The 24,387-nt window shown below is 46.8% G+C and overlaps 2 long non-coding RNA genes across 3 annotated transcripts in view; both read left to right on the top strand.

The window, feature by feature from the left end:
* Window positions 1-24,387, top strand: part of LOC310751984 — a 297,164-nt gene that overhangs the window by 263,945 nt on the left and 8,832 nt on the right. The window lies entirely within an intron of this gene.
* LOC310751535 lies at window positions 10,935-11,839 on the top strand. Its single transcript, XR_014542596.1, has 2 exons — window positions 10,935-11,277; window positions 11,664-11,839. It is a non-coding gene; the product is annotated as an uncharacterized lncRNA (long non-coding RNA).

Genomic DNA, 24,387 nt, shown 5'->3' with positions numbered 1-24,387 from the left:
TTCACTAATAGTAAAGGTAAAGGTAAAGGCACCCCTGACCGTTAGGTCCAGTTGCGGAGGACTCTGGGGTTGTGGCACTCATCTTGCTTTATTGGCCGAGGGACCCAGTGTACAGCTTCTGGGTCATGTGGCCAGCAGGACTAAGCCGCTTCTGGCGAACCAGAGCAACGCACGGAAGTGCCATTTACCTTTCCGCCGGAGTGGTATCTATTTATCTACTTGCACTTTGATGTGCTTTCGAACTGCTAGGTTGGCAGGAGCTGGGAACGAGCAACGGGAGCTCACCCCGTTGCGGGGATTTGAACCGCCAACCTTCTGATCGGCAAGTCCTAGGCTCTGTGGTTTAACCCGTGTCCCAATTTCACTAATATATTCATTTTAATGAAAACTTTAATGAAATATGTGCATCTTTGTAAGCATTTTTTTCTTAAATTTGAGAACTGCTACGTTCTACCTCCACTGTCAGAATGCTTCTGAGTACCAATGGCTAGGAATCACAGGTAGAGAGAGTTGCTGTTTTGCCTGCTTGCAGTCTTCCCATCCGGGCATCTGGTTGGCCACTGTGAGAACAAGTTGCTGGACCACTGGTCTGATCCAGCAGCTTCTTCCTTTGTTCTTATATATACACACCAGTGCTTCAAAAGTTCATTTTAGAAAGCAATTAGTTCCAGTTCCTTCTGCTCTTAATGTGTGTGTTGTCATGTGTGGGCAAGGACACAGAAGTAGACGGCTGCCAAATCTCCAAGAAAGGTCTCTGCCACAGAAGCTTAATTAAAATGCATGTGGCTTCCTCATGGCCAGGTCCGTCTGGTTTTGCTAGGTGCACACAGTGCCAGAGAGAAATGGAATCTGGTCCAAAGGATGAGCCACAACAGGTGGAATGCAGGTGTGTGCACCTTGAAGTCATGTTGAACAAATGAGGACAAGAAAGGGTGGGGAGAAGTCAAGGATAATAACAAAAAGAAGAAGAGGGCAACCCATAATCAAGTAATCTAGGGTGAGGCGCGCCCTGGAAAATCTCGTTCCACAGCTCCAGATGGTTACAAGGAAGCTCATTCCAGGGCTGGGAGCACCTCATTCCCTGCCCAGTCCATGGCTTCCCTAAGGGAACGCGGATCCGGAGAGGTCTGCCGAGAAAGAGTGAGAAGGCCGAAAGGAAGTGGAGGCCGGAAGACAACTTGAGTTATGTCACAGGAGAAGCTTGGTGCTGTTTCACAAGGTGTCTAGCATTTATTGCGTAGAAAGAACCAGACACACAGAATTGTGGGGAGATTGCCCAAGTCCCGGCATCAACGCTAAAGTAGCCTTCCAGGATCAGATCTGACCCAACATCCTAGAATCATAGATCACATTCACACTGTACATTTAAAGTGCTGTGATCCCACTTTAAAAGGCTCCCCCCACCCCAGTTCCTAAGTTTATTGTTCTAGCCAAAGGTCAAGATAAACACTATTAAGCAATGGTATTAGTAAAATAATACAAAACTTGCATCCATAATATAAAAACCTGCAAAGACTTTGTGTATTAACATACAGTTCCCTTGCACGTCTCTGACAGCTGCAATTCTAATACTACTTTGCATTTTAAAAATCCAATTGCCAACATCCATGCTTTAAGAAAGAGAAGTTACCAGAGATGCCAATAAACTCAAATCCAGCTTCATTTCAGATTAAATCTCTGAATCGCCACAACCATTAACAGCAACGTTATCTAACTCCCTTTTCCAGATTTTTTCCCAGCCAGTACAGTGGTACCTCTGGTTACGAATTTAATTCATTCTGAAGGTCCGTTCTTAACCTGAAACTGTTCTTAACCTGAGGTACCACTTTAGGTAATGGGGCCTCCTGCTGCTGCTGTGCTGCCACTGCGTAATTTCTGTTCTCATCCTGAAGCAAAGTTCTTAACCTGAGGTACTACTTTCAGGTTTGGGGAGTCTGTAACCCAAGGTGTTTGTAACCTGAGGTACCACTGTACATAGAAGGTAACTCTCTGTGTTACAAAGTTATCATTGTCACTCAAAAGAAACCAATCTCCTTGGTTTGCAAACTTAATCTGCTCTGGAAGTCCGTTCTTAAACCAAAGCATTCTTAAACCAAGTCGTGCTTTCCCATAGCAGCAGGGGACTCCATTTACAAATGGAACAAACTCAACAGTGTTCTGCTTCCAAGGCAAAGTTCACAAACCAAAACACCTACTTTGGGGTTTGCAGCGTTCTTAATCCAAGTTGTTCATAAACTAAGCTGTTCTTAAACCAAGGTACCACTGTATTTCTGCGTGGGTGTGCTTGCTTGCTTTGTGTGGACAAAGGCCTCAGAAAGAGAACTCTTGGGTCTCTATATAAGGGGCAGCTAACAGATGATCATGTCTTCCACATGAGGTTGACCACAAATACAAAATCTCTCTGTGCTTCCTGCAACAGACTCTGGGAAGTGTAGTTTGTGGAGAGTTGCTATGAGACCCTTATTCCCCCCCCCCCCCCCAGAAAACAACAATTCCCAGAGTTCCCTGTGAAGAGGGATTGATTGCTAAACCACCCAGGGAATTGCAGCTCTGTGAGCGGACAGGTTTTTGTAGCAATTTGAGAACATAAGAGCCTGCTGGGTCCACCTAGTCCAGCCTCCAACCAGATGCCCCAATGCCCCAATGGGAAGCCCAACAGCTCTCAGTAGCTTCAATGAACTACAGTTCCCATAATTCTTTGAGGGAAGCCATGACTCTTTAACATGGTATTATAGGGCTTCAGGTGGATGGTGTGAATGTGGCCATGGACTCAATGAGTTGCAAGGGGCCTTTTAGGCTATCTAAACCATGGGTAGGCAAACTAAGGCCCGGGGGCCGGATCTGGCCCAATCGCCTTCTAAATCCAGCCCGCGGACGGTCCGGGAATCAGCATGTTTTTACATGATTAGAATGTGTCCTTTTATTTAAAATGCATCTCTTGGTTATTTGTGGGGCATAGGAATTCATTCATTATTTTTTTTTCAAAATATAGTCCAGCCCCACACAAGGTCTGAGGGACAATGGACCGGCCCCCTGCTGAAAAAGTTTGCTGACCCTGGGAGAAGAGATGGTTGGGGTTGGGATGGAACATAAGAACACAGTCAGCTGACTCCTAATGACTTGGTCCACAGGACCACCCAACTCCGCTCTGTCTACCCCAGGGGTGGCCAATGTGGTGCCATCCAGATGTTGTTCTTAGGCTCCAACTTCCATCAACACCAGCCAGCATGTTGGAAGTTGTAGGTTAACAACATCTGAAGGCTGTTACATGGACTGCCACTGAGGTCCCTCCCCATTTTTTCTACAATGGTGTTGTTGTTTAGTTGTTTAGTCGTGTCCGCCTCTTCGTGACCCCCTGGACCAGAGCACGCCAGGCACTCCTGTCTTCCACTGCCTCCCGCAGTTTGGTCAAACTCATCTTCGTAGCTTCGAGAACACTGTCCCACCATCTCGCCCTCCATCGTCCCCTTCTCCTTGTGCCCTCCATCTTTCCCAACATCAGGGTCTTTTGCAGGGAGTCTTCTCTTCTCATGAGGTGGCCAAAGTCTTGGAGCCTCAGCTTCAGGATCTGTCCTTCCAGTGAGCGCTCAGGGCTGATTTCCTTCCGAATGGAGAGGTTTGATCTTCTTGCAGTCCATGGGACTCTCAAGAGTCTCCTCCAGCACCATAATTCAAAAGCATCAATTCTTTGGCGATCAGCCTTCTTTATGGTCCAGCTCTCGCTTCCATACATCACTGCTGGGAAAACAATGGTGTATTAACTTTATGAAACAAACAAGCCATGATAGTTAAATGGAACCTCCATGGCTAGAGATAGTCTACCTCTGAATACCTTTGAGTGGAGGGTGTTCCTCTGATATCCTCATGACAAGATTCTCAACTTATTTTTATACTGGTGATTTCTTTCCAGCCTCTTTGAATAATTCAAAATATGTGTGTTTTTTCAAAGAAGACCTAGGACTGTTGGGTGGTGGTTTTATTTTAGTGGTGGTGGGGAACTACTGGGCGAGGCAGGCTTGACAAAGGTGCAACTCAGAGACATATGTTTTCTAAACATGCCACACTTGGGAGTTTTCTGTCCTTGGAATGGCCCAAACTGATAATTTGAATGAGCTGATGGGGTTGCAATGCATTCCGAAGCAAAAGGGTATGTTTGACTCACTGAAACGGCACCTCAAACCCCAAACTATATAAAAAGGACCAGTCTCTTATCTTCCCCTCCAGAAACAGCTTTGCAGCGACAAAGGACTCCCAGTTTGACTTGAGGGTTTGGGTAAGTATGATGCTATATATCTTTTGCTATTTACCATATTTTTCACTCTATAGGACGCACTGGACCATAGGATGCACCGGACCATAAGAGGGGGAGAACAGGGGGAAAAAATTCTCCCCCTCTCTGCTCAGCACCCTTCAGCAAAGCGGCAGGAGAAACGGAGTCCCTTCCATTTCTCCTCCTGCTTCCCTGAAGGGGCGCTGCGCAGAGAGGGAAAACTGTGCAGCGCCTCTCCAGCGAAGTGAAGCCTGGAGAGCAAGAGGGATCGGTGTGCACTAACCCCTCTCACTCTCCAGGCTTCAGGCGGCTATCCGCAAGCCTTCGGAGCGCAGCGGGAGCTCTTGCTGTGCTCCGAAGGCTTGTGGATAGCTGCCTGAAGCCCCCGGAGCGCAGTGGGAGTTCCCGCTGCACTCTGGGGGCTTCAGGCGGCTTCAGCGAAAGCAACGCGAAGCCTCCGGAGCGCGGGGGGAGTTCTCCCTCTGCGCTTTGGAGGCTTCGCGTTGCTATCGCTGAAGCCAAGGAGCCTGCATTCACTCCATAGGACGCACACACATTTCCCCTTCATTTTTGGAGGGGAAAAGGTGCGTCCTATAGAGCGAAAAATACAGTATACTAAGGTCAACTTTGGACAACCAAATGGGGAGGAGAAGGGAGCAACCCAACAGTGTGTTATTGCAGCCTGGTGCCCTCCATATGTTCTTGGTCTTTGACTTCCACCAGCCCCTGCCAACACTCAGAGATTCTGGGAGTTGTAGTCCAGTGACATTCGGAGGGCACCGGGTTGTGGAAAGGTGGACTAGACTAGCGCTCTTCAACTTTGGGTCCCCCAAATGATGATGGACTACAGCTCCCCCATCCCTGACCATTGTCTAGAATTGCTGGAGATGATGGGAATTGTAGTCCAGTGAGGAGCACACCAGGTTCTGGATGGGTGGGCTAGAGCAGAGGTTGGCAACCCAAGGCCCGTGGGCTGGTTCTGGCCTGAATGGGTTCTGGATCCGGCCTGTGGACAGTTCAGAAATCGCCACATGGTTCTGATTCATATCGTTCGGGCTGCACCATTTTTTCTCCAGAAATTGCTTCTGCGCATGTCCGTGGCACTGGAAATTGCTTCTGCGCAGGCGTGAGAGAAAAAGAGGGGGGAAAGTTATTTTTAAAAAATCATTTTTTAAACAAATTAAGAAGTAATATCTTCTCTTCTGGGTCTCCTCTGTCGCGCGGCCCTGGCCTGATCTCTTGGAGCGCTATCTGCCATGGAGTAGGCTCAGGTTGGGCCTGGGCTTGTACCACGTGTCCTTGCCCTCCCAGTGCTCTCCTACCTCTCTTCCTCAGCGGCGGCAGCGGCAGCAGTGCGGCAAGGTCGGGGCTCCTCTCTTTTTTCTCCTTCCTCTTTCTCTCTTCCTTCTCCTTTCCTCCTTCTCCCTGCATCAGCTCCGGGGTTTTTACTGGCCCTGGAGTGCCGCTGGGCTGTCGGCCAGGTGGCTGGGCGCTCTCACTCCTGGCTCGATTTGGGTCATGGGAGGGTGTCAGCGGTTCCCCCAGTTGACGCTCTGGGCGTCCCTGGTTCCCCCTCAGCAGTGGCAGTCTCAGCAGCCTGGAGCCAGCCTGGTAACGCAGTTGGCTCTGGCTGGCTTCAGGAGCTGCCCACTGCTGTGGCACCCACCATTTTGCCTCGCCAGAAGTCCCCATATGATGTGTCTTGTGCTGTTGAACCAGTCACGCAACATTCATTCCCTACTAATAAATCTACAACACTTAAAATATAAATCTGGGGACATTAAATGAAATCTGGGGACATTCCGGGGACGGATTTTGTACAGGGACAGATGTGTAAATCCGGGGACTATCCCCAGGAAACAGGGACATCTGGTAACCATAATCCTGGTAGCTCTGTTTCTCAGCAACTTAAGTTTCTGAACCACCTTCCAAAGCAACCCTGTGTAAAAGGCATTGCAGCAGTGCACTTTGGAGATAACTAGGGCTATAACCCTGGGGAAGGTCTGTAGCTTGGCGGTCAGACATCTGCCTTGCACACAAAACGTCACAAGTTCAATCCCTGGTGTCTCCAGGTGTGGCTGAGAAGTGTTCTTTGTCTGAAAGGCTGGGGAGGCACTGCCAGTCAGAGTAGCCAACACTAAGCTGCAGGGACCAAGAGTCTGACTCAGCGTAAATCAGCTTCTTACGAGGAACTGAGATCAGGTTGGGCTGATCCAGATTAAGCACCTCTAGATATGTCATCGCTGTGCCGAACCAGTTGGTTGCATGGCACTGTGACATCACCCCTTTCGCTGTGGGATCCCTGACTGGTTGGTATCACTTAAGTGACTAATTTAGGAAAGAGGAAGATGTAGTGTTTCGACAACCTGGCCGATGAGGTTGTTCAGGAGAGGGCGGGAAGGTGGATATTCGGATATCTTAAGGTAATGGTCTGAAGGCAGATGGGGTTATCCTCTTGCTGAAGCTAAACTGGGCTGGGTCTGGTCAGTGTCTGGATGGGAGACCACCTGGGAAGCACATGCATGGAAGAAGGGCAGGATATAAATAGAAGGAAACAAAAATAAAAGAAATGTATGTGTGTGTTATTTTGTTAGGAGATAAAGTCTCTGTTAGTAGCACATGTTCACACACACACTCACTCACTCAGGAGATGATTGTCATTTTGACTCTGGGCAAAAAGATTTTTGCTTTCTAGGTTTTCTGGGCAGCACCGACGACATGTTGTTGTATTGTGACATTTAGTATTATTAACCATTCATTATTAACAATTGATTACTAATTGCTAATTCTTCTTTCATATCCTGCTCAGAGTATGCGCATAGAAACTAATTGACCTATTATTCATGTCTGTTACTTTCAGTCAATCAGCTCCAACTGGGGCTAGCATTGTATTAGATCTATTATTATTATTTTAATTTTATTTAGTTGCTTTTTCACGGGGCATGACCCCAAGTGACTTATAAAATCATATAAAACATTGAAACTGAGTATAAAAGAAACCCAACACTATAGTGTGTGTGTGTGTAGTAGTAGTAGTAGTAGTAGTAGTAGTAGTAGTAGAACACAACTGATCTATGAGTATAGGGCGCTATGCAAATTTAATAAGTAAAAATTAAAATTAAAATTAAATGATAAGCAAGAGATAGGCTCAAATACTTTTTTTAGAACAATCCTGAAGCCATTTTATTATTGTATTTTCACTTGGTTGCAAACCACTTAGAGATGTTTTGTATCGGTATGCTGCCGATGCTGGGAGTGATGTCCACATTTAATAAACTAAACTAGCTAAACTGCCATATTGATATTACACGTTTTTATCCCCTCAAAAAACAGATTTGGAAAATATTTGGTGCAGCTATACATGATTTGCACTGCCCTGCTTGCTCCTTGTGGCAAGATTTATCTATTTTTTACTACCAGTATTTACGAAATGTTGTTGTTGCCTTTTCCAGGTTGAAATAAGAGTTGGAAGATGTCGGCAGAGCAAAGTCATCAGCAGCGGAAGCAGAGCCCTGCCCTGCCCCCTGCCCTGAGCAAGATGAATCCAGAACCCACCCTAGAACCAGAACTGCTCCACAAACCTGAAGAAGACCAGGAACATGACCCCCTAGAAACCAAAGAACCAGAAGATCTTCTCCAGGGAGAGAAGGAGCCCCAAGCAAGGAAGGAGCCATCTGACAAGCTTCCAGCGTCTGACGTGGACAAGGAAGATAATCCAGAGCCCAAGCAGGGACCTCCATCAGGAAAGGAGAAGGAGGGCCCACCCCAGACTCAACAGGAGCACAAGGATACTCCAGCTTTGCCCCGTGCTCTGAGCCAAGAGTCCCTGAAGCCAACACATCCTCCTCTCCCTTCTCCTAAAGAAGCTGAAGGCCTCCTCTACACCCAGCCTGCTCCTCCTGTGGAACAGCACCAGCACCAGCAGAAGAAGCAGCCATCCCAGTGGCCCCCAAAGTAGTTCTCCTACAAGGGAAGGTCAACAGAGATCCAATGTACACATTATGATTTCTGATATGGTTGATTGCCTCTCCTTAGGTGTTCCTTCAACTGTTTTTCTGTTATTGCCACCTTCTTAAGGCAAGTGCTGTGGGGTGGGATTTCTGGAAGCTGGTGCTGGGGAAAGAGATTCCATGGACAGACCATTCATGGAGCTGTCCAGTGCATGAGACTCATAGGAAAACCCATACAAGCCAGTGGGTTGTGTGAATCTGATGCTAAATGCAAGATTCCACCTTTGGCATACCAAAGTGGAGAACGTTCTCCCCCTCTATTTGATGTCGTCGTCGTCTTCTTCTTCTTCTTCTTCTTCTTCTTCTTCTTCTTCTTCTTCTTCTTCTTCTTCTTCTTCCCCCCACCTTTTTTCCCAAGGTGCCCAAGGTGGTATACATGGTTTTCCCCTTCCTCATTTAAACCCCCACAACAACCTGTGAGGTAGAGTGAGAGGCAGGGCCTGGTCTAAGGTTGCTCAGCTGGCTTCATGTAGCCAAGTGGGGATTTGAACCCTGATCTCCCAGGTCCTTGTCTCAACACTCTAACCACTGCACCACACTGGCTTTCCTACACTACAACAGCTCTCATAATGGGTTCTTTCACAGGATCTTCTCCAAAACGCTCCTCGAGTAGGGAAACTTTACACCAGAAGTAGTCTGATATTGCTTTGCTACCTGGCTACCCAACAACCAAAGTAAGTCTCTTTTGAAGAGACCTATGAACGTGGTGGGATTTGACCTGACTGATTTCAGTTCAGAGCGTGATGCGTTATCTCCCTCTAGTGTCCATGGTGGATGAATTTGTACTAGCAGAATCTACTTGTTGAAACTTATCCCGTTCAAGCAAATGTTTTGCGGCACCTGGAAGACTGACAGATCAGTGGTGGCCTGGAAATAACTTCTTGCATTCATTTTGAGCTCAGTCAAGACCAGATCCCCCCCCCCATTAATTGTGGCCTAAATAAGTTTGCTTGTATTCATTTTTAGGACTCAGTCAAGATCTGGAATATCTTCTACTATGGGGTGTTACACTACCAATGTAGCAGTAGCAGTGGTGATAACATTAAAAAATAATAATAGTGAAAACATCTGTTATCACCAATTACAGCTGTTGCAATTGGCTGTTGTGCTTCTCTGTTATGTACTTGAACTTTGCATATAAATTGAATAGACATTAGCCTTTGTCAGTCATTAATTAATGTGTGAGGGATGTACAAGCATGCGAGCTCTGCCTCACTCCTATTGCAATAGCTCTTCATGATTTGGAGGGTACAGCAGAGACTGATCTGTTGGGACAAATGGGGCACTGCCCCACCAATCTCAGTCTGCCCTCATCCAGACCCCACTTGCCTGCCTCCTGCCTTGCATCCAGTCCAGGAGGTGGCACTGCTGCTCACCTTCCTCCTCCGTAGTTTCAGTGTTGCCCTTGGCAGAGCTCAGCACCGAGGAGGAGCAGGATGGGGAGAAGGCTACAGTTAGTTGGCCCTGCCTGCCATTGGCTCTGGTGCCATCAACTGTCATGCTCCTTTTTCAAAACACAATGACTCTTGAAAGTAAGGAAGAGATCTTCAGGTTAATAGGAGTATGGGATCAGCAGCAAGTGCAAGATACAGAAGTCAAGATTCCAAGGAACCTGGGCAAGGCAAGAGGTCCATCACTGCAAAGAAGCTACGAAGACGTCCCAACAAGTTGACACAGCCCTCCAGCTAAGTTTTTACAGATGAGGGTGAGCTCACTCGCCTTATGGTCTTGCTGCACACACACACACACACAAACACACGTGCACTCCATCTGGATGGATTCATCTGATCTCACCTACAAAGGTTGCACCAGACTGTGTCCTGCCCCTATTTCCCCAGCTCTGTAGCCATCTTCTTCTCCCTGTCATGAGACTCTGCACAGTGCAGGAGGGGAGACAGAGCATGAGAACATAAGATGAAACTGCTGGATCAAACCAATGACCCGTTTAGTCTGGCATCCTTTTCTCATGGTGGCTAACTGGATTCCTTTGGAAAACCTGCCCAGGGGCCTCCAGAGGGTTCTGCTCTATGTCTCCCATCTTCCCTGGGAATGATGGATGAAGCCAATGACAAGAGAGTGCTTTAAATTGTTAAACTGGAGCAAGCAGATTCTTAGAATTTCACGAAACACCCTCTACCATCTTCCTCCAGCTCCCCACCCCCCATAATACAGAGGCCACACACCGGTTCCTCTCCATTAATCCATCGATCCAGAGTGAGGCCTAGCAAATGCTGGTTCCTGATCCTAAATGTGGCCTACAATGGGGACAGGAAATTCTGTGGCTCTGCAGTTATTGTTGGACTCAGCCCCGGACAGATTGGAGATTTGTTTTTTTAATTACATGTATATCCCAAAGGAGCCCAGAGCAGCAGCTGTACTTTGCTCCTCTGATCAGCAGGTGGAGCTGAAGATGAGAACTGGAGTCTAGCAAAATCTGGAGGACCACAGGTCTAGAAGAATCCCTGCTTCACAGATAGGAATGCCCTGAGATAAAGCAGTAGATATATAACCCAGATTTGCAACTACTCCCCGAAGGTACTGGTCCCACAAATCATTTAGTGGCTCATCCACTCGCATCTTCCATTGGTGGCCTTGTGACTGGTGGTTGCTTGGAGGTGATCTTTGAACTGCACGGGTGACCAAATTAACATCCATTCACATGCTTAGTAGAACCCCCATTTTAAATCGCCCTCATTGGCTAGATCCAAAGACCGCCATTGTGACATGAGAGATACTTCCATGGGGTATGTTCTCTGTCTCCCACAACACACTGGGAATAAGTGCACAGAGGAACCTGTACTTGAAGGAGAACTTCCTCCCGGCTCTACATGCTGGTCATTGAAAGGAACTACAATCCATTCCATCCAGCAGCCCACAAGTTTTTCTGGTCCTGGGAATCAGGTGCAGTGGGAGAGCCAACTGGATGAAACTGAAGAATTTAAAGACTCACTTATGAAGTAGGCTGTTGTGAGCACTGATGGGGCAGGGAATATGCAGGTGAAAGGTTTTGACTCCTACAGACCCCAAATCCCCATAATCAAAGAGGCAACACACTCCTGGCAGTGGCGGAGCTTCATGCTGGGGCACCTGGGGGCGAAGACCAGGCGGGGGAGGGACTGGCCCAGAGCAGGTGGGGGGACAGCCGCGATGGCACCCCACTGGGATCACGCTTCCTAGGGCGGTGTGCTCCCCCCGCCCTCCTCCAGTGACTCCTGGTTCAGATGATGCCTAATTGAAACGTCCACCTCCCCCCAGATGAAAAGTCAACCCACAAGGTGGACCCCATTTAGCTCCACTGAGATCTATAGAGAACTTCAGCATCATTCTTGCCTCCATAAAATTCAGTTCCGCAACTCTGACACACCCCGATGTTCTGTCTGCAGATGTATCTCAACTCTTCTAAGTTATCTCGGGATGAACACATGATGACAACATCAGTGCCTTCGTCTTTTTTCCCCTATCCAGTGTTATTTATTGTTTCCAATAAGTGTAATCATAAACTCTGTAATTTAATCTACCCTTCCTTCTGAAAGAATGATCAATAAATCACAGAGTATCACTTTGTTTCTGTCTCTCTTTGGATGCACGTCATTGCTTTGTAACCCATGGTAATGCCAAAAGCTTGAGACTCAAGGTTCAGTTTTGCTCATGTTCCCCTCCCACAAACTGAGACGATACCCAGGAGCAGCTTCATTTGAGCATCAGGAGATAAGGGTCTGCTTGGTCACCTGGTGCCATGCTAACCCAGTATCCTATTCTTACTGTGCCCACCCATTCTGTGTCCAGGGCAGCTGTCTACCAGCTCCATCTGGTACGCAGGCTGAGACCCTCCCTGCCCGCAGACTGTCTCACCAGAGTGGTGCATGCTCTGGTTATCTCCTGCTTGGACTACTGCAATGCGCTCTACGTGGGGCTACCGTTGAAGGTGACCCAGAAACTACAACTAATCCAGAATGCGGCAGCTAGACTGGTGACTGGGAGCGGCTGCCGAGACCGCATAACACCGGTTCTGAGAGATCTGCATTGGCTCCCAGTACGTTTCCAAGCACAATTCAAAGTGTTGGTGCTGACGTTTAAATCCCTTAATGGCCTCGGTCCTGTATACCTAAAGGAGCGTCTCCACTCCCATCGTTCTACCCAGACACTGAGGTCCAGCTTTGAGGGTCTTCTGGCAGTTCCCTCATTGCGAGAAGCCAAGTTACAGGGAACCAGGCAGAGGGCCTTCTCGGTGGTGGCACCTGCCCTGTGGAACGCCCTCCCATCAGATGTCAAGGAAATTAACTATCTGACTTTTAGAAAACATCTGAAGGCAGCCCTGTACAGGGAAGTTTTTAATGTCTGATGCTTTATTGTATTTTTAATCTTTCGTTAGAAGCCGCCCAGTGTGACTGGGGAAACCCAATTATTATTATAATTATTATAATAAATTATTATTATATGTGCCTGTGGGAAACCTACAAGCAAGACCTGATCATAAGTGCACTCTTCCCTCCTGTGGTTTCCAGCAACTAGTATTCAGAAGCATTACTGCCTCTTGGGCTTGCCGATCGGAAGGTCGGCGGTTCGAATCCCAGAGCTCATCCCGTCGCTCTGTCCCAGATCCTGCCAACCTAGCAGTTCAAAAGCACGCCAGTGCAAGTAAATAAATAGGTACCACTGCAGTGGAAAGGTAAACGATGTTTCCATGCACTCTGGCTTCCGTCATGGTGTCCTGTTGCATGAGAAGTGGTTCAGTCCTGCTGGCCACATGACCTGGAAAGTTGTCTCTGGACAAACGCCAGCTCCCTTGGCCTGAAAGTGAGATGAGCGCCAACCCCATAGTCACCTTTGACTGGACTCAACCATCCAGGGGTCTTTTACCTTTTACCTTTAACCTTTACTGCCTCCAACCATGGAGGCAGATCATAGTCATCATGGCCAATAGCTATTGATAGCTTTCGCCATGAATTTGTCTAATTTTCTTTTTAATCCCAAGTATGTGGCCACTACTACCTGCTGTGGCAGCGAGTTCCATAGTTTGTGCTGTGTGAAGAATTCCTTTCTTTTATATGTCTCGAATCTTCCAACATTCAACTTCATTGCGTGCCCAGAAGTTTTAGTCTTGTGGGAGAGGGAGAAAACCTTTTCTTTATGAACTTTCTCCAGGCCAGGGATCATTTTTATAATTTTCCACCATATCAACTCCTACTTTTTGTCTAAACCAAAAAGTCCCATTGGACCACAGAGCTGGGATCCTTATTTGTTTTTATCTATTTTTTAAGAATCTACATTTTTAAATTTGTTCTTAACAAATACAAAAACAAGAACTTTTTAAATACTGAAGTTCTTTGGCTCCACCTTCTGTCCAGACCTGGTAGCTGATGCCAGACTGGGAAATCTGGATTCCCAAGGTTATGTGGTTGCATCATAATTTTCAATTACTCCAAAGTTGCTGATCCCTTTTTCTCAATTAAAAAGGGTGGTGGCAGCTGATGCTCTCAGATCTTGAAGGACATCTCATCACCTTTTGCCACTCCCCTCTCAGGGGTGTTTTCACAGTTCTGCTTCTCATGGTTTGTTCAGAAGCTCAGCTGAGCTTTGATCTGCCTTACACTGGCTGATCTCCTTTTCTCTTGTTGTTGTTGTTTAGTCGTTTAGTCGTGTCTGACGCTTTATGACCCCCTGGACCAGAGCACGCCAGGCACTCCTGTCTTCCACTGCCTCCCGCAGTTTGGTCAAACTCATGTTAGTAGCTTCAAGAACACTGTCCCACCATCTCGCCCTCCATCGTCCCCTTCTCCTTGTGCCCTCCATCTTTCCCAACATCAGGGTCTTTTCCAGGGAGTCTTCTCTTCTCATGAGCTGGCCAAAGTATTGGAGCCTCAGCTTCAGGATCTGTCCTTCCAGTGAGCACTCAGGGCTGATTTCCTTCAGAATGGAGAGGTTTGATCTTCTTGCAGTCCATGGGACTCTCCAGAGTCTCCTCCAGCACCAGAATTCAAAAGCATCCATTCTTTGGCGATCAGCCTTCTTTATGGTCCAGCTCTCACTTCCATACATCACTACTGGGAAAACCATAGCTTTAACTATATGGACCTTTGTTGGCAAGGTGATGTATCTGCTTTTTAAGATGCTGTCTAGGTTTGTCATTGCTTTTCTCCCAAGAAGCAGCTGTCTTTTAATTTCGTGACTGCTGGCTAAATCTCAACATGCCAGTTTCCACACAGCCACAAAAAAAGATGCCACAGAACTACAAAATGCACAGGGATTGTTCCCTCTCTGGGGAATGGTCAAAGCTCAGTAGTAAAGCCTTCGCTTTCCGTGAAGAAGGTCCCAGGCTAAATCCTGGCATTCCTAGATAGGGCTGGAAGAAATCTTTGGCTGGAATCCTTGAGAGGCTGTGCCCCTGAGTGTTGAAAATAACTGGAGATGCTGGGGATTGAACCTTTGACCTTCTGCATGCAGTGCAGATGCCGTACCACTGAACTCCAGCCTCAAGACTTGCAGGACTCCATCCTCCTCCCTGCCTCCACTGCTGTGGTCCCTAATGCTCAGTAGGGTTACTGCAGATGGTATCTTGAGCTGGAAGCAAATCTTTTGCAAGTTACCCAGCTGGTAGAAACGTGCTTCTTAGTATTTGTACTGGTAATGTACAAATGTACTTTACGAATGTACTTTACAAAGAATAAAGTGTACTGGGTAAAAGAGAACCTATGTAATGTAACAGCTGCAAATCTTGTGACTCTAATTAAGGACACAGAAAGGCTGAATCATTGCATTGTCAGTTTGCTTGCTCTCTTAAAAGTGAGCATGCATGTGTCATAGGTAGTGGTAAGAGGGGTGGGAGTTAGAGGTTGGCTGGTTGTTCTTTTGAAGAAAAAGAAGAAGAGTTTGGAGGAGCGGGGAAACGAACCCGGATCACCAGATTACGAGTCCACCGCTCTTAACCATTACACCACACTGGCTCTCTTTTGCCATTGTTTTGCTGAGTGTGGTCACTCCAACACGCTGCCCAGAGTAGTTGGTGTGGACAGACAAGCTATAATTTATGGACTGCTTCAGAGAAGTTTTGGAAGCAAGAAGCAGGAAAACCCTCTCTTGGGCTCAAGGGCGAGAAACGCATTGCATCGGACTTGATATGCACAAATAATACTGTTTGCAATAGTTGCCATCCTGCAAGTAAAGGGCCATCGTCCACATCTTGTGTGCGGAGCCTACTTCATCTCTAGGGCTTTGAGGGCGAAACTGCTGCATCACTACTTTGCATGACTCAGAAAAATAGCCAGCACTGCTGACCAAACATGAAGCAGACTTCTGGTTGGACGTGGAGAGTGGCTGTGTGGTAGAGCGTTTGCTTTATATGCAGAAGGTCTCAGGTGCTATCCTTCCCATCTCCAGGTAGGGTTGGGAGAGGCTTTCTGTCTGAAATCCTGGAGAGCCACTCCCAACCAGTGTAGGCGGCACTCAGCTAGATGAACCATTGGTCTGACTTGGTGTAAGGTGGCTATGTTCAGAAAGGGTGTCATATCAAGGATTGTTGTTGTTGTTTAGGCATTTAGTCGTGTCCAACTCTTTGTGCCCCCCTGGACCAGAGCACGCCAGGCACTCCTGTCTTCCCCTGCCTCCCACAGTTTGGTCAAACTCATGCTGGTAGCTTCGAGAACACTGTCCAACCATCTCGTTGTCTGTCGTCCCCTTCTCCTTGTGCCCTCCATCTTTCCCAAAATCAGGGTCTTTTCCAGGGAATCTTCTCATGAGGTGGCCAAAGTATTGGAGCCTCAGCTTCAGGATCTGTCCTTCCAGTGAGCACTCAGGTCCTGAAGGACAGATCCTGAAGCTGAGGCTCCAAGACTTTGGCCACCTCATGAGAAGAGAAGACTCCTTGTAAAAGACCCTGATGTTGGGAAAGATTCAGGGCACAAGGAGAAAGGGACGACAGAGGATGAGATGGTTGAACAGTGGTGGCGAAGGGGCTTGAATAATTCAGAGAAGCTATGAGCTTTGCCGTGCAGGGCCACCCAAGATGGACAGGTCATAGTGGAGAGTTTTGACCAAACGTGATCCACCTGGAGCAGGAACACCTCCAAGGAAGGAGAGTCCACAATCTCCCACTGTCAGACAGCTCTCACTGTCAGAAAGTTCTTCCTGATGTTTAGTCAGAATCTCCTTTCTTGAACCTATTGTTTCAGGTTCTAGCCTCCAGGGCAGGAGAAAACAAGCTGGCTCCATCTTCCATGTGACAGCCCTTTAGCTATTTGAAGATGACTATCATATCTCCTCTCAGTCGCTTCTTTTCCAGCCGAACATACCCAACTCCCTCAACCATTCCTCATAAGTCTTGGTTTCCAGACCCTTGGTCATCTTGGTCCCCCTCCTCTGCACAAAGTTCCAGCTTGTCAATACCCCTCTTAAATTGTGGTGTCAGTACTGGACACAGTGTTCCAGGTGTGTCAACAGCTCTGAGCTAGATGGACCAGTTGCTTGACTCACCAAGGCAGCCTCCTATGTTCCTGTGAATTTTCATTTGGAGAAAGAAAAAGCAATTGGGCAATATGGATAAATGGCCTGAACTTTTACATGACTATGTTCCTAGTGTTCATAGCAGCTGCAGCTCTCACCATCTGCCTGTCCCATGGGCTGGTCTCTCACATCTCTGTCCCTTTTTGTGTCTGAAGAGGGTGCTGGGGTGTGGTACACATTCCACAATGTACAGAAGTCACAGACCCATCAAAACATAAGGGAAAACTGGTGGATCATGCTGATGGCCCATCTAATCCACCATCCTGTTCTTACAGTGACCAACCAGATGCCTCTAAGAAACTCTCAAACAGAGGGCTCACCTACACTTACCTTTTATACCGCAATTCTAGGCAAAGCACTGTGTCCAAGTGCTCCCCCCTTTTTTGCCATGACACTTTCCCTGCAAAATCCTGCTGTTTAATGCTGGATCAGAACAAATGGCAATTCTGGTTTTCTGTAGTTTGCAATTTGCTCTGATTCACCAGTAAAGAGCAGGTTTCCATGGGGAAAGTGTTGGTGTGGGGAGTGCTCAGTCACAGTGCTTTGAAGCTTGGATCTGTCTAGAAATGCAACAGAAAAGGAACTCTGGATGAGCCCAAAGTCATTTTTTTGTTTCAGTGTCCTCATCTACTGACAAGAAGCTGAAGTGTGTGGAACTGAATGGAATTGCACATTATGTTGCTTCTCTCTTGTTCTCTCCATCCCATCTCTTTGTTGTCACCTAAAAACATCAGAAGAATCCAATAGGTTCAGGTCAAAGAGGACCTATCTAGTCCAGCATGCTGTTCCCACAGTGGCCAACCAGATATCTTTTGAAAGCCCTTAAACAAGACACAAGTGAAACAGCTCCTGGCTCAAACTCCAGATGTCCCTCAGGTTCATCAGTAGGCTGGTGTAAGAGCTGCAGATCTTAACTGGCAATGTGCTCCGTGTGCCAGTGTTGTAATCTTGGCTGATGCAACCTAATGATTTGGTTTGCGCCTCACACCGTGACATGAGATAATGGCAGCTCCTGAGCCACGTGGCCCTTGCATTCCAAACCAGAGCATCTTGGGATGAAGCCATACGGACATGGCAACCATACCACTCAGATAGCATCAATAAGAGGAGGGAGGAAGCGGCCAGTTGGTTGTGGGTGAACAGCCAAGCACTTCCTTCCTGTTCTTCTTCAGATCTATCCTCCACCTGCACATGTAAAAGCAGTGGTGGTCTAAGTAGTGCCCTGCAGATATTGTTGGATGTCTTCTGCTCCAGTCAGTATGGACAAAGGTCAGGGGTGTCGGTTGTTGGACCCAAAACGGTGGGTGGCAGCAAAGGTCTCCCCACATGTGTTCTGGACTATAAATTCCTTTTTGAGATGAGTGGTAGAATTTCCTAAGAGATAGTAAAGGTAAAGGGACCCCTGACCATTAGGTCCAGTCGTGACTGACTCTGGCGTTGCGGCGCTCATCTCACTTTATTGGCCGAGGGAGCCGGCGTACAGCTTCCGGGTCATGTGGCCAGCAGGACTAAGCCGCTTCTGGAGATCCAGAGCCGCTCACGGAAACGCTGTTTACCTTTCTGCCGGAGCGGTACCTATTTATCTACTTGCACTTGACGTGCTTTCGAACTGCTAGGTGGGCAGGAGCAGGGACCGAGCAACAGGAGCTCACCCCGTCGCGGGGATTCGAACCGCCGACCTTCTGATCGGCAAGTCCTAGGCTCAGTGGTTTAACCCACAGCGCCACCCGCGTCCCCTCTAAGAGATAGTAGTGTTGGCCTAGTTCAGTCAGCCACTGACATTATTATTATTATTATTATTATTATTATTATTATTATTTCTATACTTTCCCTTATCAAAAGATTTCAGGCCGGTGTACAACAACAGCCCCACGGCAGATGTTAATGCAGGAATGGGCAGCCTCTGGACTGCCAGATGTTGTTGAACTAGAACACCTATCAGCCCCATCCAGCGTGGCCAAAGGTAAGGGATGTTGGGAGTTGCTGTCAAACGAAGAATGTACTCCTTCATGCAGCACATCGTTAAGCTATGGAAGTCATTCGCACAGAAAGCAGTGATGGCCACCAAGTTTAAAAGATAATTAGGCAAATTCACGGCTAATAAGGCTATCAATGGCTAGCAGTCACATCGACTCTGCTCTGCCTCCATGGTTAATAATAATAATAATAATAATAATAATACAGTCGTACCTTGGTTGATGAATGCCTTAGCAGTCGAACATTTTGTCTCCCGAATGCCACAAACCCGGAAGTGAGTGTTCCTGTTTGCAAACGTTCTTTTGGAAGCCGAACATCTGGCAGGGCTTCCACAGCTTCTAATTGGCTACAGGAAGCTCCTGCAGCCAATCGGAAGCAACGCCTTGAAGGTCGAACATTTTGGAAGTCGAACAGACTTCTGGAACAGATTCCGTTCGGCTTCCAAGGCACGACTGTAATAATAATGAGCCACCGATCTGACTGGGTTTCCGCAGCCACTCTGGGCGGCTCTCAACAAAATATTAAAAACACAACAAAACACCAACCATTAAAAACTTCCCTGAGCAGGGTTGCCTTCAGATGTCCTCTAAAAGTCAGTTACAGATAGGTAGCCGTGTTGGTCTGCCATAGTCAAAAAAAACAACAACAAAAAACTTTCCTTCCAGTAGCACCTTAAAGACCAACTAAGTTAGTTCTTGGTATGAGCTTTCGTGTGCATGCACACTTCTTCAGATACACTGAAGCAGAAGTTGCCAGATCCTTCTATATAGTGAGAAGGTGGGGAGGGGTATTACTCAGAAGGGTGGTGGGAATGGGTGATTGGCAGATAGCTGTGATGAGCCTGTTGACGACTCTTAACGACTGCAATAGGTCTTACAGGAAAAAGCAAGGGGTGAGAAGGTGAAAAATGGCTTTGTCATGTATAATGAGATAAGAATCCAATGTCTTTGTTCAGACCAGGTCTCTCCATGGTTTTAAGTTTGGTAATGAGTTGCAATTCAGCAGCTTCTCTTTCCAGTCTATTTCTGAAATTCCTTTGTACAACTTCTGTTTCAGTGTATCTGAAGAAGTGTGCATGCACACGAAAGCTCATACCAAGAACTAACTTAGTTGGTCTTTAAGGTGCTACTGGAAGGAAAAATTTTTTTTTGGTTTTGTCTAAAAGTCAGATAGTTGTTTGTCTCCTTGACGTCTGATGGGAGGGCGTTCCACAGGGAGGGCGCCACTACCAAGAAGGCCCTCTGCCGGACCCCTGTTGCTTCATGTCTCACAGTGAGAGAACCGCCAGAAGGTCCTCGGAGCTGGACCTCAGTGTCCGGGCTGGAATACCAGGATGGGACAGAGTGCTTTTGTCCTTGAGTCCTGCTTGAGAGTGTTGTAAACAAAAATCTGCCCTTTTTTTCCCTTATGGGGTACCCAAGAGCCCATATAGAGTCCTTGTGTAGGTTCCCTATTGGTAGGAGAAAATAACAGAGGCCAACCAGAGAATATTGAGAAGCAAAGCAGCTAGTAAGCCTGATCTTTATTGATCTGTTGCAACAGGGTCCTCACTCACCACACGCAGGAGGGAGGAGGAACCCAGAACAAAAGAGTGCCTGCCCTTATATAGACATTTTAAATTCCCTGCCCTGGAGCTCAAGACCACCCCTCCATACATCATACATACATCACAAAAGGGGTGTAACCCAAGACCACCCCCACAAACATCATACCTACATCACAGAAAAGGAGGTCTAAAACAGAAATTTGAATGCTGTTTTTCCTGTCTACCAGGTTAACTGATTGCCTTTACTGATTGCCTTTCCTGTCACCCATTAAAATGCTGATTACTCAGTTCCTGAGACAAAGGGAAGGCTCCCTGACCCCCTCCCTCCTTGCAGAGGAAACATTTGGTCAGTTTGGGAATCAAAAATGGTCGGTCTTCCTGAGCTGATCTATGTACGTGCTTGGTTGGTACATTTATGAACATCTATTATACATCTAAGACCTTAAAATTCTTACCACAAGAGTTTCCATTCCTGCTTGGCCAGGATGCTGGACTAGATGGGTCATTGGACCGGTTCCAGCAAGCTCTTTTCTTATGTTACATTAACTTCTGGAGATCACCATGTTGGCTAACCATGCTATATGGATGTGGAGAAGCCCAGAGCAAACACATTCCTCAATGACTTACTTCAACGCCGTTTAACTGTCGGATTATCCAGATGCCTTTGCCATCCCTCACTCAACTAGGAATACAGTCCTTCTACCCTCAAATTGTGAATAAGCTCTAGGTTGTTATTATTATTATCATTATAGCGACTTACAACCAAAATAACAGTTCTGAAACTTCTTGCTCTTTGAGGCACATAGGGCAGCTACTGGATTGGTTTGGCATAGTCTGCCATTGATCAACCCAGCAGATTTCACAAAACGATCTCAGTTGACTGGAATTTTCCAGGGAAGCAAAGGAATGATGGCGGCTAGCCAAGCATGGTTTCATTCCCCTTCTTGAAACATTGCTTCACATCCTCATCTGAATGTGATATGTGCCAAAAATGGTTGGCACACAGCAGCACAACAAATTGATGTCCCCGCATAATTGCCAGGGCATGAAACTCAAGTTGTAACCCCAATTTAGCATATGGAATAATGTCTCTTCAAGGTGGCAGAAGATAGCAGCCTAACTACTGTTCCCTATGCTCTAGTAACCTCAAGGTTAGATTACTGCAATGTGTTATACGGAGGGAACTCCCCAGGGAAGTTCGCCTGGCGCCCTCATTATACACCTTCAGGTGCCAGGCAAAAACGTCCCTTTGCTTGATTTGATTGACATCCTATGCCCTTTGAAAATGTGGGTTGTTGGGTTTTTTGCACAGGGGGTTATTGGGTTATTGTTTTTATTTTGATTGTGTATTTTGTGGTTTTATATTTTGATTTTATTCTATGAACCACCCTGAGACTTCCTGGTATGGGGCGGTATATAAATTCAAAGAAGAAGAAGAGGAAGAAGAGGAAGAAGAGGAGGAGGAGGAGGAAGAGGAAGAGGAAGAGGAAGAGGAAGAAGAAGAAGAAGAAGAAGAGGAAGAGGAAAAGAGGAGGAGGAGGAGGAGGAGGAGGAGGAGGAGGAGGAGGAGGAGGAGGAGGAGGAAAGAAGAAGAATGTCCTCTTTTTGCTTGCACATGTTTCTTGTAAATTTACCCTGTTGTGAGAATACCAAATATCCTGCCCTTCAGGATACAAACCATTCAAAGGTATCTATCAAATTAAACTACTTTTTTTTTTTAAAAAAAGCAACACAATAAACCAGGGGTTGACAATGTGTCAGCTATGGGAGTCAAGGTGCCCACTAGAATGTCCTGGGAAATGTCACAGGAAATAGCACGAGAGACAGTTTGCTCTTTCTTCTAAATTCTGTTAATCCATCTGGGAAAGTCTGTCGGAACAGAAAATATCTTTAATCATTTCCAGAAAACACAGATAGTCCGTTCCTGCCATCTCTTGCCAGGGACGCTGTTCCATAGAATAGGAGCAGCCACACGAAAAGCCCTGCTGTGAGTTGTTGCTTAGTGGGCTTCTGAAATCTTTGGAAACAGTGATCTACTGGGTGTATCAACATCAACTTCATTGGACTGGTCATATTGTGCGGATGCCTGATGATCGTCTTCCAAAGCAACTACTCTATTCTGAACTTTAAAATGGAAAGCGTAATGCTGGTGGTCAACAAAAGAGGTTTAAAGACTCTCTCAAGGCAAATCTAAAAAATGTAGTATAAACACCGAGAACTGGGAAACACTGGCCTGCGAGCGCTCCAGTTGGAGAACAGCCTTTACCAAAGGTGTCATGGGCTTTGAAGACACTCGAACTCAGGACGCAAGGGAGAAATGTGCTAAGAGGAAGGCGTGTTTGGCAAACCCTCACCGTGATCAACTCCCGCCCAGAAACCAATGTCCCCACTGTGGAAGTACGTGTGGATCCAGAATTGGTCTCCACAGTCACTTACGGACTCATTGTTAAAACCGTGTTTAAGGAAGACAATCTTACTCAGCTATGAGCAATCACCAAAGAAGAAGAAGACTGGGTGTATAAAAGATAAGGCAGTCGCTCGGGCAACCACACTCCCATGGGAGCTATTTTGTCACTGGCGGTCAGGGCAGTTTCTCAGTACTCAAAATATGGCCACCGCCCCCCAAATTTGCCCACTGACCCTTGCAGCCACATCACAGTGGTTGCATCTACTCAAAGTAGACACACTGAAATTAATCAACATGGTAAACAAAGGTCCATTGATTTCAATAGGTCTACAATAACAACAGTCCTGCTGGATCAGGCCCATCAAGTCCAGCATCTTGTTTTCACAGTGGCCAACCAGGTGCAGATGGGAAGCCCACAAGAATGACTTGGGTGCAACAGAAGCTTTCAGCATCTGTGCTTCCCATCATTCAGAAGCTTACTGCCTCTGACAGCAGAGGCAAAACTTAGCTATCAGGATTAGTAGCCATGAATCACCCCATCCTTCATGCATTTATCTTATCCTCTTTTTAAAGCCATCCAAGTTGGTGACCACCTCTAGGGTTATATTTTCCAATTAAGTCCTACTCAGGTTTGACCCCAGTCAAACCCATGGGCATCCCTAATTTAAGGCCATCGGTGTCACTAGCTCTGTTCTGAGTAGGACTTACAGAAAGCAATCAATTCTGATAGATAAATAAGTAAATTAACCACCAATGTTTGTCTGGGCTGTTTATGGAGTCCCATTGTCTGGAAGCCTTTGATCTCCTGCCTCTTCCTCCTGCTAAACAGCTGCAGGGTGTGACCTCTGCAGCACCTGCCAATTAGCCGTGACATGATAATTAACGATAACACAAGTTGGGCTCCACGTTCTCTCTTGGCGAGTCACTGGGTCTACAGCAGCAGGTAAAAATGTCTGTGTAAGGCTGAGAGGAATCCCATTTACACATGCAATCATCTCTGCCTCGTGGCCACAAGACCGTTGCAGGAAACTGCATAAATTCTCTGCCCCTTCACCTTGCTCCTCTGTTCTGGTCTGTGTGTCCTGCTCTCCTCTCCTCCTCTCCTCTCCACTGAGCAGGGTAAGTGTGATCTTTCCTCTACTCTTAATTGCTCTTCTGCGCCAGGCAGACTGTTGGATGAGGGTGTGGAGCCGTCCAAATGATATTTCTGCTCCATTTGACTTTGTAATGTCTTTCTGGAGTTGCAATGAGAGTGATGATCAGATGGGTCTGCTTCCTTATCCCTTATCCCTGCCTTAGACAGAGGTTCTTTCCTCTGAGAATAGCCCCAAGCTTCAGGCAAATGAGCTTGTCCAACCGATTATGTATTGGTAGTGGCAAAAAGTTATTGTAAACCGAATTGAGTTTTTATGATAATGGATTGTATATAAACCCTGGAAAATATATAAGATAGATAAGTCAATAGGGTGAGTTTGGTGTAAGGGCTGGATGCTGCAAAATGATCTTGGGGATGGGTTTTCTCCCTGGCCTTGGCATCTTCAGGCATTAAAAATTGCATCTCCTCTTTCATCTACATAGCCTGAGTTTTGCTTCTTGGTCACATAGGTGTGTGACAGAATGTTGATAGTTCTCTCTCTCTCTCTCTCTCTCTCTCTCTCGTTCATGCTTGCCCTCCAGC

This window comes from Podarcis filfolensis, assembly GCF_964270895.1.
Source record: "Podarcis filfolensis genome assembly, chromosome: 16".
Taxonomy (NCBI): Eukaryota; Metazoa; Chordata; class Lepidosauria; order Squamata; family Lacertidae; genus Podarcis; species Podarcis filfolensis.
This window is presented reverse-complemented; position numbering and strand designations above follow the sequence as displayed.